Source organism: Lepisosteus oculatus, chromosome 14 (genome assembly GCF_040954835.1).
Source record: "Lepisosteus oculatus isolate fLepOcu1 chromosome 14, fLepOcu1.hap2, whole genome shotgun sequence".
Lineage (NCBI taxonomy): Eukaryota > Metazoa > Chordata > Actinopteri > Semionotiformes > Lepisosteidae > Lepisosteus > Lepisosteus oculatus.
The window spans coordinates 581540-595963 of NC_090709.1; the positions used below are offsets into that span (position 1 = coordinate 581540).

The 14424-nt window shown below is 39.1% G+C and overlaps 1 pseudogene; it reads left to right on the forward strand.

Moving 5' to 3' along the window:
• Window positions 1-3639: 3639 nt before the first annotated feature.
• Window positions 3640-14424, forward strand: part of LOC102697199 (zinc finger protein 502-like) — a 29617-nt pseudogene continuing 18832 nt past the window's right edge.

Sequence of the window (14424 nt, forward strand, 5' to 3'; positions counted from 1 at the left end):
ACTAAAACATTCACATTTCATTTAACATGCCAAATACATGGCCTTTATGCTAACCATGAGGATTCGTGCTACTAACTTTGTTCTAATAACTTGATATAACTTAACAAATACACTCAAATCTGACCGGAAAATACTTTTGTCATAATAACAAATCATTGATGACTTTCTGCAAATAACAATTGTGTTTTATACACTTTTTACCTGAAGAGGGAAATTATTAAATAATCAGTCACTCAACTCGTTGTTTCCTCTTCAGTGGCTTTTAGTGTGAATGAGGAAAGGCAACAGGAGCTCCCTCTCACTGTGCTTCACAGACATAAGTAGTACATTATCAATTAAACTGTCGACTCTACGGGTAGATAACGGATAAAAAGATTGAACAAAATAACATCCCAGTGAAAACTACACAAAATAACAGTGTCCATTACAACCCATTACACAGAGCACAATGGATTAGCAATCATCACCTTTACCACTCAGCCACCTTGTCAGGGCACTGCCACTGGACCAATCATGAGGTGGCACACTCAAGATGATCACCTTTTCCCTGTACTTGAGGGTTACTTTGCTCTTCCACCTGCAATTTCAACATCTTCCTTGGGAGATGTCAGACTTCTGGCCTGTGCTGTGCTTCAGTGGCAGCTGTAGTGGACAACCTGTTGTAAATAGAAAGCACATTGAGGTTCTTGGACATGAATACTGCCAGATGGTTAAAGCTTTTCTCAATAAACATTTGAAATCCTGCGGTGCCTTTCTTCCTGTTTTGTCTTACAGAACTTTTTCAAGAAATGCATACAACTTGTGAAAGTTGAAATCTTACTTATTAGCGCAGAAAGAATTCTGCCCGATGACTAGAAAATCCCAGCAATTTTTTTAAACCAAAAAGATGACCAAGAAGAAGTACTCTCCTTACAGTCAGGAGAGTAGTTCTGACAAGAAGAGTTACAGCTGACGTTTTATACACTTACTTGATGATGGTGAACAGTTTAAGTCTCAAAAAGGAAAACTTCAGTTGTATTTGATTTCTACTTGTTAAGCACACTCCACGGTGACTGATCACAAAAGGTATATATGACTGAACTGGTACAGCACCTGGAAATACAGGTACAATGGTGGTTAATGTAGGGAAAACCGGCTCAGGGACGCCAAATATGTAATCATAGTGGCTCTCTGAAGGCACCAGTTCTGTAGGGTTTGGGCATTTACTGAGACAATTATTAATTGTAGCAGTAAATCACAAAGTTGATTCTTTTGATGGCTTTAGAATCCAACCATGCTACATAACTCAAGCAACGCGCACACACAGGTACTAATACACGAGGATACATTTATTAATACATAGAATATGCATGTAAACCTAACAGATCTTATCGAGAGGGTTATCAGAATACAAAAGGTATATTCGGTCAGATACAAAGTGTTACACATATCAAGAGGACATACGTTCAGTATATCATTCATTAAGACCGTTTCGTAAAGTGAACTTGGTTACAACTTCTACATTAGATACTCAAAACAAGTACATAACTCTTAGGAATTAAATTGATATCAACTGGTTTGGATAACAATTGAATTCTCGAGCTGTAATGCATTGAAGTTGAATACTCATCCAATCTCTGGGGATTCAGATCTCCTGCGGGCACAAAGAAACAGTTGCAGGCTGTTGCTGTCCAATCCGCGCTCTCTGGCTCCGTGCCAGGATGTGCTGTGCGGCTTGACGGTGCGCTGCTGATGCTCACTGACCGGCTAGTTAGTGTTGGCTTTAACTAGCAAAGTTTGTGCACAGGAAAAAAGATGACTGTGGGTCCCAGCAAGTCAGGAAGAGGACCGGTTCGTTCCTGATGAAGAACTAGTTCTGAATAGTGATTCAGCTGTCCACAGTTCCGACCTGTTCACGAGGCCTGCTGCTGGTTACTCTCTGGCAACCTCCACTCTAGACTCTTAGAACAAAGGAAAGTTCTGGCACTCGGACACACTGGCCGTTCCGTGGTTGTCCGGGCTGAGTCTCAGGATGGTCAGGAGGCGCGCTGCGAGAATGTCCTGCCCTTGGGAGCCTTCTGCTCCTAGGCCGCCCTGCCCTGGAATTATCCTTTGAATTCCCTTTAGAACAGTCCACAGAATCCTCTCCAGAATCTTACTGAATCTTGTTGAATCTGAATCTGAATCTCCCGAATCTCCCAGGCTCTCTGTGTTGCCTGTTTTTACCTGGAGGAACTTCAGCTCATTGATTGGCTGAAAGTTCCATGGGCATCAGAGTCCCACGTGGGTTACTCGGTCCTACCAGTCCCTGATTGGTTGATCAAGGTGAGATATGAGTCACTTAGTCCTGACACTTAGTAATACAGTCCAGATGTCCAACTGGCACTCCCTAGACAGATAGGCGCCAATGGATGACCATTGATCATGATAGCCAGGCTTAGCTAAGTGCATCCCCCTTTGGGAGCTGTCTTTTATCAAACCTTAAATCAGCCTGCATGGTTTATCTGTGGCTGCACCACAGAGATGAACAGAGAAATGAGGCCTAATTTGGGAAATCTCAGAAACACTTAATTCTGCCTTATTAATAAGCCTCACCACTACATTAAGCTTCTACACTAGAACAATTCTTAGAATTATTACAATAGGCATATTTTGTTTCTGCAGGCTCCTAGCCTCACAAACATTGGTTAATGCTGGAGATTGTGCTCTGCTGAACATTGTACACAGAGAAAGAATTTAACCTTTAAACTCAAACAGCACCCCTGTTGTCATGGTGAGGTGACTGGTAAAATTTACTGACCCTGGGTGTTTAGCTGCTCTTTGAGTTGTTATTTATGTTGTAGATCTGCTATGCTTTATGCTGTTCTGTATAAACGGGTGGACAATATGGGGCCAATGAACCTGTTGGACAGACTGAAAATGAAAACACTATTTATACCCTTTGAGGAGAGCTGTATGAATAAAATGAAAGGAAGGAAAAATGTATGAATTAGATATGATGGATTTGGGAGGGGAGGGGAGGGGGTTGTGGAGGGGCAAAAGAAGACTAAAAAAATAAATATGTTAAAATATTGTCTGCATTCCATTCTTTCAGTTTTAAGACGATGGTATGGCCCTTACTTACTTGACTTATTCAGTGTTCCTTCTGAACCGGTAAAATTTCTCCACAGCCTCTACCATCGGCTCAGTCACGGCGCTAGTTTCAGTGGCTTATCTGATCCTGAAAAGCACACAGTAGCATTTCTTGAAGAGATTTTATTTGATAATATTTTATAATCACAAAACTGAGCAGAGCAGGTGATAAGTGATGTGTGCTTCGATTTAAAAATAGCTTTACATGAAATATTGCACTGATAATAATATATATTGTAACGCTTACGGCCGCGGGCTCGACCAGATGCGGCAAGGGGGCCCGCCTGAGCTCCCGTTGCGTTACAATACTATAGTGTTCTGCAAGAAAAACGTGGAAATAAATTTTCATTTTCACAATTCACACTAACTGCATAACTCGCAAGCGATTCACTCCTCCTGATTAGGTGTCGCTACCAGCTGCAGTCAGGTTTATATCGGCTGCAGAAATACATCGTTCTCAACACCGTTCCTCGGTTGTTTTGATGCTGTGACAGCGCTAACGAATGACGTCATCATGCCGCGCGGCTAAGCAGATATTTCACTCACGTGGCGGTTGCTTTAGCTAAATCGTTAAGTAAAGTTTTTTTTTTACTACGCTACGATTTGTCGGCTGTGTTTATGCTTTAACAGATTACAGGCCTGAATACAGGATCTACGAAAAATAAAAATAAAGAAAAAAGTTTTTGCGTTTAAACGCCGCAATTTAGCCGTTGTTTCCGACCGACTATGAAGAAAGATGGCAGAGTGTTTGTTGAATCTGCAAACTGAGCTTCACTCTTTCATGCAGGTTTTGTTCAAATCGATCGTGTATGAAGTTTCGGAAGTTTTCAGAAACAGGGTATCAGACACCGAGGACGAGTTTCAAGACAAACTCCGCAGCGTTTCCCAGATCCTGGTGAGACGGGCCGTGTTTAAAATCACACAGTGTGTGGAGGACTGTGTCGGGAGTGAAATGGCGGAGCTGAAGAAGGAAAACGAGAGCCTGAAGTGGAGATTGCAACTTTGGGAGAAGAAGTCGGGAGAAGCAGGAGATCAAGGACTGACGGATCATGTTGGACACACGCTTCTCTGTGAAGTCGCTGCAGAAATAAAAGAAGAAATGGACACGAAACCGGAGCTGTCAGGTCAGTGTGGTGACTTGTATGAAGTCAGTGTGTGTTTAAAAACCGGTGTCACTAGTGAGAATATAGTGGAGAGATACAGAGTGAAGTGGGAAAGACTTGTGTGATGTAGCAACGGGATTCTTTACTGGAAACTGACCTGTTGTTCTCCGAATATGGTGCCAAAAACAACTCGTTCAGATTCAGCATCTGTTTCTCTAAATCAGTGTGTAATCCGACGTCATTAGGAAATATATAATATTGTATTTATATTATAATTATTGTGTTATATTTGTTTAGATGTTATATTTATATGAATAGGTTTAAACATTCCAGTCCACCAGGGTCTATCTATTAAGTCAGTCAGTGCAGTGTTAATGTACTGGAGTATCCAATCAGTGTGTCTGTATTAACCCCCTTTCTGTTAGTACTTTGTTCATGTACTGTAGTGTCCAGTTATTGTGTCTGTATTAACCCCTCATTCTCAGTACAGTACTGAATTGTTGTTGTCCAGTTATGGTGCTGAAAATATCTGTAATTGCAGAGCTGAGAACACATCATTTAGACTGACTCCATATCATTCAATGACTCAGATAAAAAATGATGAGCTACTGTATTTACATAATTGTTGTGGGAAAACTTTGGTATCTTGCTTGTTTAGTTGTTTATCTTTGGAATATCCTCCTTACTTTTAATATAATTTTGGCCATACGTTTTTCCAGTGATTTAGGTTTTACAAAAGCAAATAAAATCTGGAAATAAATGGAAAATTGTAAACAGGATAAAAGTGGTCGATCAGTCAACATATATTTCCAGTTTTATGATTTCTAGCGGTCAGGGGTTTGAGGCGCAGGATCAAGTGAATATTGGATTGTCTCTTCGTGAGCTGCAGCATATTGGGGTGTTGGAAGTGTGTAGACTGTGTGCTGTATGAGTAGTGTCGTTGATTTGGAAGGAATTGAAAGGACAAACTGTTCCCAGGTTTTTTCTCTTGGTGTGTTTGTGCTGCACTGTCTGGCCAGTGTTGTCTGCTCTTACTGTTGAGTTGAGTACCAGCACTGCAATGTGCACTGTTTTCTTCCTGACCTCTTTGGATTAAGCAAAGAGCAGAATGTGTATGAGTCTTCTAGAGAGAGTCATTTCCTCTCAGTTGAATTCACTGCTCTATCCAGTACAGGGTCACGGTAGAGCCTGACTCTATTCCAGCATACAAGTGGCACAGTGTGGGATACACTGGGACAGGATACCAGTTCATCACAGAATATTGTTGACACCAATTGTTACAAATAGTGGGTTTTAAAATTAGAGGAACAGCCTGAAATGGCCCAGAGGGTAAATCAACAATTATGTGACTATATCCCCCTTATATAGCAATAATTAGATTGACAAGCACTTCAGTTCTTTGTGCTCTTACTCAGAAAAGAGACATAAGTAAGACACACTAGGCTAACAGATTTTATTAACAATGACAAAACACACACTAAACTACACACACAGTAAACATACAACATGCACGTTATGCAGTTTATAAATAAGGTGACCAAGAGGCCCACCTCCTATTTACCCAGAAAAACCTGTTTCTATGTATTCAACTCTTAAATAGCTCCTACAAAGACCAAAAGAAGAGATCTACTGCCTTCTAAACTATAAACTGTCACGATTGAAGTCCCTCGCCCTAAGGGCTCTTTCACTTCTGACCTTATTTTGTGCACCTGCCCCTTGTTCTAGCCTCCTTCCAGCCCCCCTTAAAAGCCAGACACTGACGTTAATCCAGGCTCTGCTCTGGTTTCCGCACCAGGCAAGTCCGGGACCTGGAAGTGCCTGGTCCCGTTAAGGTTTTATTTTCTGTTCCCGTTTCCCCTGCTGGTTCCGACCCGGTTCCTGTTTTTAATCTCCTGTTTTGGATGGATCACCTGGCCATGGACTTTTGCTCTGTTTTTGGATTCTCCTTTGGACTTCTTCCTGGATTGTTTGCCTCGGCCACACCTCCCCCGAACACCAGCGCACCAAGGACATGCCCCCTGTTTTCATCCCCGTATCCTGCATTACTTTTCCCCCCATGTTTTCTTCACTTTTCCCTGGATCGTGTCTTCCGCATAGGGTCTGAAAGAACTGTTTCATTACAAAAACAATGTTACCTGCAGTTAAATCTCTCTCCCCCTCTTAAATTACTGGCAATTTATCTGCTTATTCTCAAATCCACCCACTAATCAGGAGGTGTTTTTAACCAAGGCATTCTTTACATTGGTAATCAGAGATCTCTAAAAAATACAGAATAACAGGCTACCTTAACAAGGTTCAAATACTTGGCTCCAGTCTGGTCTTTCCAGGTGATCTGGAACAAGGAGCTCTCACCTTCATGTTCTCTTGTCTCCTCTGTTCTAATCTCTGTCCCTTTCTTTTATACTGTCTTCCTGGACTATTGATTTACACTTAATAATTTACCCAGAATTGAATTAACTAATGTAAACCAAGGTAAACTTTACAATTGCTTTGATCACTGAGTCTGGGGCTTCCACATCTCAGTGAGCATACCCTTTGCTGTGAAGCTTGAAATGTTACACGTTGTGTTTAGATTAATCTCAATGTTATTTAATCAAATTTGGTATTTGTGGTTATTTTAGAATCTATGCACTCCACTTTCCAAAGAATCAGGTTCAGATCATTTGTGTGTTTGGATCTTTGCTTTTGTTGGGGGTCTTAAATTTTTTTGTCATACCTGGACTGGGTCCAACCTGCATCCTGCGGTTGCTAGGTGCAACGCGAGCATTCTCACATTCTCACCCTGCCATTCAAACACTTTTCTCTCAGACTGCCTGTTTTTCAATCAGGATCTCAGTCTAGATCTCAATCAGTTTAATCAGACTCCTTATTTCCCCTTCCTAACCCTCACTGTACCTGTTTAATTTTGCTGCCTCCTCCCACTGTGTAGTTTTTTTCCCACTGTAAAGAGCTTTGAGAAGCCCTTTTTAAAAGTCCTATATAAAATAGTTTTGTATTTTGTATTTATTATTATGATTCAAACCACTGTTGTTGTTATTGAGTGTCTTGCACTTGTGTTAGCATTCTCTTCCCTTTCTGCGAGTAAATTCAAAACCATCCTTTTCTCCTCTCATCATGTCAAGTAATGACTCGGTGGAAAATCATCCCCAGTCTCATTTTCTCCCACTGGTTATCTCTGTGCCTTTTTACCTTTTTTCTCCTCTTTGGTGAATCACCAGCTCACCTCTTTCTGTTTCAGCTGGGAGCCTCTCTGTAATTAAACAGTTCTGTATCAGACTGTCTCCCTCTGAATTCACTTTCTAAGCCATTCACAGCTTCTAGAGTTCAACCTTAAACATCACACTGAGGACTGTGCTTGGGCTTCAACCAATCACCATGCTGTTTTCACATTTAAACCTTGACGTGGTTATTAAAAGACTTTGCTGGTCGATTGCTGATTTGCTGATTGTTGCCGTTAATAGAGGTATATGATACCAACAATTTTAATGTGTGTTTAGAAAAATTGTTAATTCTGAGTGCTGTTTTTCTGTGTACTTGTTTGCAGTGTTAATTTAGTCTCCAGTTTTTGAATTAGTCATAGTCTTAGTCAAGTCAGTGAAAGTTTGTTAGTCATAGCTACCTTCTAGTCATCCATTTTTAATTTAGTCCAGTCAACTAAATGTTCACTATAATTGGTCTTACTTAATTAACTTAATTAAAGTGATTAAAACAAAATAGTTTAATCACATTTTAAGTTTACATTTTATTATACAAATAAATTAAAATAAAGGTATAATAAATACTAAATTGTAATAAATAATAAAATATGTACCTAAGAAAATATTTAACTTATTTTGAATTTGACGAAAAGCACAAGTTTTTGTTGCACAGTCTAAAGAGTTTTGATCCCCAGAAATATCAATGCAATAAGTAATTTATTTTTGATAATCTTATAGAGGGACGTCGTATGAATCTTTCCTAATAAGAACATGTATTTTGGCACTGTTAATAATTCTGTACTTTTCTATAAGTTTTGTGTTGAAATTGTTTTCGAAGGAAGTGTTTTCAAAATTTAAAAGCAACATTATTTTCAGTTTATTCAGTAAAGGCTTCCACCAATACTGAATTTGTAATCACTTTAGGGTAATTACTGCATGAATTACTTAAAATATTACCACAAAACAGTAAAAGTAATATACACATTCTTCATTGCACTGATATTATTAATAAATAGTTCTTTTGATGCCATAATAATTTAGTTGAAAAACTGACGTAGTGTAAGTGTTAATCATGCTGTGCTAGTATTATGTTAAGTATAAGTATTATGACAGGCTGTGTTTCAGTTTATCACAGTGCTTTTTAAAAGGCTGAGCAAACTATTTTTTAAAATAAAAATAAGATATAATGATGTGTTCCTGCCTAACTTAAACAATGCATGACTTTAAAAGCTATAAAAATTCGGTTTAGTTAAAAAACACTTTGTATGCGCCAGAAAATGGGCGATTTGTCTTCCTTATGATCAGCTTAGAAAATTTGTGTATGCTGTAGGTTTTTTTACTTTTTGATTAAATGTTTTAAATAATTGAATTTCATAAATGTAACACGCGTTTCTTACAGAAAAAATCACATTCTCTTCTCTTCCTGTGAATCAGATCATCAGGTCTTTTTTTCCCCAATCAGAGGCTTGGAACATAGCATACCACTCTCTGAGAGAGGGAGGTAGTACTGAGAGAGAGAGAGGAGGTGCGGAGCTCAGCAATGCCTCTCCCTGTTCAATCCACTGGAAAAAAGAAAAGGAGCATAAAGCGTCTGATGGTCATAAACGATATTCATTTAGGAACAGCATCAGAGATATGTTTTTAACTGCACTGCATCGTAGAGAATACTATAGTGTGGGTTTTTTTTTTATTCCCTGGGGGAAACTGGCTTCCATAAGAATCATTATGGCTCAGAGATTAAATATAACTTCACTCGCACCAAACAAATGTATATTTCTAAATATCACAACATGATCGAATTTAAGTTATTTTAATAACAATGCTTTAGGCGTTACAATATAAACATTTATATGGATTTAAATCGCTTTTTGATTTAAATTGCAAAAGCGGGTTTAAATATATGTGTTTTTTGATTCACAATCAGACAAATGCAACATAAATTGATATCTTTGTCTTCTAAGTATCTTAATAAACTTTCAGCATAGCTTTCTCTTAGATTTATTTTTCTTGGGATCAAATGTGGAAAGATTAGATTGTAATCGTTTTTATTTTTTAATTACATTTTAGAAAAGTGTAATCTATATCTATACTAAAAAGCTGTACACCACCTGCTATAAAGATACATATTGTGATCCTTTCGGGTTCGGATAGGACAGACACAAGAACTCAGACTTGCGTAGTTAAAGCCTTGATTTTATATATCACCTTTAAAAGTGGCATCTCAAAGCAAAGTAAATACCCAACACTGATTGTACCCATCTGTCATGCTAATAAAGCACCTTGAATTGAATTGAAAGAGAGAGATTTAAACTGCGACACTTATCGTTCAACCAGAGCTCGAAATATCACAAGGATCCCCAAGAGCACAGCAAAGACTGTATTAAAAGTATACTAGTGACAAACTAGTATACTTTAGATCTTTTTTTTCTGAACCAGGGAAAATCTGATCATGTTTCTCTATAACAATAATAAAAAACATTATTTTACATATCACCTTTATGTGATATCACCTTAAGGACAGCACATACTAGGGTTAATTGCACAAAGAAATTTAAAATAGTCTTCTTTAGGTGTGAGGGCAGGAGTGGATTGCGGAAGGCATAATCAGCAAATTAGGAACACAAAGAACAGGACAGGTGAGATGTTTATCTAGAGAGTGAGTGATCAGAAAAAGGAACAGCTGTTACGCCCAGGTTTTACGCTCTCTCTCTGCTGAATGAATAAAAGCATTTTATTAAAAACACGTTTGCGTTTGTCTGGGTATTTACTTTGTAATCTATATGTAAAATAAAGTTTTTTATTATTGTTATAGAGAAACATGATCAGATTTTCCCCGGTTCAGAAAAAAGACGATTAAAATCTGTAATCTTTCCACTTGTATGTCATCGGAAAATACAAGAAGTTTCTGCTTTGTGTAAGGATGGTATCAAAAAGTAATCTAAGTGGTGAGAAAGCTGTGCTCCTCAAAGCGCTTTACAGGATAAAAACAATAAGAACAACAGTGTTAGGCTGGGCAAACAATTTTTTTATAGAAATACAAAATGAGATATAATGATGTGTTCCGGCTTAGACATTAACGATTACAACCCCCCTCTCTGCGGGAGTGCTGGCTGTGACAAATTAAACCGGTTTCACAGGTATTTTCAAAGTAGAAGGGGGCGAGATTTCCAGCGAAAGACACCTCCCCCCTCCAAAACCAAGGAAGTACAGTACTTACTAGTTAAGAAAGCTAGGCTCCTCAATGAAATCGCTTAAACATGCTAATGCGTTGGTGTAACAGTCCGGGCGTGGCAAGCTTCTAATGTCGACTCAACTCGATTGGAAGACAATGAATATTCTAGCCCTAAATGAATTAATAGCAAACATGGTTTACATAAAAGACATTTTAAAAAGTTTATGAATTTTAGAAAGTTTATAATAATACGATCTATAGTTGAAATCTGAGCCTAAATAAAAAGAAAAAGCATTTTCAGAGAGCAATTACGCTGTGTTAATGTAGAATAAGTGATTAGGTTTATGAGCAATATAATTACTTATTTGTTTAAAACGCTATATAAAATAAAGTTTATTATTAATTTGCTAGAGCGGTGAACATTATTATGCATAAGACAAAGATAACGATTCTGATCAGTTTAGAAATCTGTGTACGCTGTAAGGTTTTTACTTCTTAAACTTTTAAAATACATGTTTCGAATAGAAATAAATCCTCTTCCTGGTACAGTATGTACGTATAGCAAACCAGCACTTCTTTTTTCTCCAATCAGAGGGGTGTCAGATGGTGTCAGCCAATCACCATTCTGAAGCCCTACCATAATCTCTGGTATGGGGAGACCCCAGAATTCTGTCCCATAGTTTAGACAGATGATTGATACTTTTATGGATCCCATGAGGGAAATAAAGTAAATCATTTTCATTTTAGGAAATTATTAAACGTTCGGTTAAAAGCAAAGGAGATTGTCTGTTATAGTGGACATAAAAACAAGAGTTCGCTGGCATTATATACTAGAAGACGCAGACCGGCGCCAGACCAGGAGAATGCCCGCAGCGTAAAAGAAAATGCCTGATGAACTAGGGATTGGACAGTTTCCAAGTGCTTGTACAATCGATGGAAATGTTCAAATAAATGTGCAAAAGAAACAAAATAATCATTTATTTCTTTATCATATTGGCTAGCTAATGTCCTCTCTTTGCTAGTTAGTGGCTTAGTTTCTGCGTTGGGTAGCAATGGGTGAATGTTCTCAGGCGGAAGATGTAAACAGCTTAATTTTCGTGTCAAATAATTTTTTTGTAATTAAAATTCATTCTATACAGCAATCCCATATTTGGGTACTGTTTCATAAAACTTTCATGCTTAGAAATGTTTAGGGAGAAATGGAAGACTGGTGTGTATTTTTACAGTAATGTTTATGTTCCTAAATTAATATCGTTTATGACCTTCAGATGCGTTATGCTCCTCTTCTTTTTATGCTCAGCTACTAAAATTTCCCTTTAGTGGTAAAAATCCAAATAAATATTCAAAACTAAGCGGATTAAAATGTGCACAGTAAAGACATTAAATGATTAAATCTTTTCACTGCCAACCAATGCACCACGAGTGCCCCTGTCGGTCATTTTGGCCAGCTAATCACTTACCGAGGTGCCCTCCGGTGGCTTGTGGGTAGGTTACCGTACCGCGTATTTGTAACGCGCATTTTGAATGGCTGCATCTGAATGTGTCCAGTCAGTGTATCTGTATTAACACCTCTCTCTCATTGCAGTATTAATGTACTACAGTGCCCAGGCATTGTATCTTTATTAAACTCTCTCTATCAGTGCAGTGTTAATGTTCTGTAGTGTCCGGTCAGTGTGTCTGTATTAACCCTTCTCTCTCTCAATGAAGTATTAATGCACTACAGTGTCCAGTCAGTGTGTCTGTATTGAGCCTTCTCTCAGTACTGTGTTAGTTTACTGTAGTGTCCAGTCAGTGTTTTTGGATTAACCCCTCTCTCTCAGTGCAATGTTTATGTACTACAGTGTCCAGGCAGTGCTTGTGTATTAACCCCCCTCTCTCTCATTGCAGTGTTCATGTACTATACTGTCCAATCAATGCATCTGTATTAACCTCTCTCTCTCAGTGTAGTATTTATGTACTGTAGTATCCAGTCAGGCAGTGTGTCTGTATTAACCCCTCTTTCAGTGCAGTATTAATGTACTACAGTGTCCAGTCAGTGTGTCTGTACTGAGCCCTCTCTTTCAGAGCAGTGTTTATGTACTGCAGTGTCCAGTCAGTGTTTGTGTATTAACCTCCTCTCTCTCCTTGCAGTGTTCATATACTGTCCAGTCAATGCATCTGTATTCACCCCTCTCTCTCTCTCTCTCTCTCTCTCTCTCTCTCTCCCTCTCTCCCTCTCTCTCTCAGTGCAGTGTTAATGTACTGTAGTGTCCAGTCAGTGTGTCTCTATTAACCCCTCAGTGTCAGTACGGTGTTAATTTAAGTGTAATGTAGTTGTGATATTATTACAGTAGACTCGCATTTTATACAGCAGTTTCGTTCCTGACAAAGCCTTTATATCCAAAATTGTATATAATCAGAACACGTCCATATTAACCCTCCTCTCTCTTGGTGTAATGTTAATGTACTGTAGTGTTCAATCAGTGTCTTTATTAACCCCTCTTTCAGTGCAGTGTTAATGTATTGTAGTGTCCAGTCAGTCAGTGTTTCTGTATTAATCCCTCTATCCCAGTGCAGTGTTAATGATTAACATCTCTCTCTGTTCATTTTTTGTGTACTGTAGTGTCCAGTCGGTGTGTTTCTATTAGCCCCTCTCTCTCAGTGAAATGTTAGTAGATAAGAATATTGATCCCGAAGGGGAAATTGTGGTGTTACAGAGCCCAGCCCAAGACCAGCACAAACAGACATCAGAACACAAATTTAATACAAAAATTAAAATAAGTACAGCAATACAAAGTAAAATAGTTATGTGTGTACAAAATATACTAAGAGTCACTGTAAAATAATAAAATATGTGCAAAATGCGCATAGGTATATACAGATTGACTGTCCAAAAAGTACATTAGTGCAACATGCTGTCCAGAGATGAGAAGGTGAAGGGCTAACTGTCCTAGCCTAGGGCAGTGTTATACATCCTGAAAGCTGCCGGGAGCAAGGACCTGCGGGAACGTACCCTTGAACACCATAGCCGGAGGAGTCTCTTACTAAACATGCTCTGCTGCCTAATAACAGCCCCATTTAGCGGATGAGAGGTGTTGTTCCTGAGCTGGGTCAACACCACCTCCAGGGGGGTCAAGGCCCAGCCCCAACAAAGAGCCAGCCTTCTTGATGAGTTTATTGAGCCTATATACATCTCTTGCCATGATACTGCTGCCCCAGCACACAACAGTGTAGAAGATAGCCGCTGCCACCACTGATTCATAAAAAATGTGTAGCAGTGTTCCACATACACCAAAGGACCTCTATCAAAATAGTTGGCTCTGACCTTTCTTGTACAGGGCATCAGTGTTAACAGTCCACTCCAGCTTATCTTCCAGGTGTACCCCTAAGTACTTGTAGGACTGCACCACCTCTATGTCCTCACCATGGATGGAAACAGGGTTCAGCAGAGACTTATTCCTCCGAATGTCCATGACCATTTCTTTAGTCTTGCTGGTGTTTAGCTGGATAGGGTTAATATGACACCACTCCACAAAGCCTGTAATCAAACTCCTATATTCCTCTTCCCTCCCCTCACTAATACACCCCACAATTGTAGAGTCATTCTAAAACTTCTGCAGATGACATGCCTCAGAGTTCTACTTGTCAGAGGTGTAAAAAGTGAACAGGAATGGAGCAAGGACAGTCCCCTATGGAGCCCCAGTACAGCTAACAACATGTTCGGACACACAGCTCTGTAGCTGTACATACTGCAGTCTGCAGGTCAGATAGTCTATAATCCAGGACTCCAAGGGAGTGTCAATCTGCGCCGCCCTTAGCTTATCTCTCAGAAATGGGGGATGGATGGTATTAAAGGCACTGG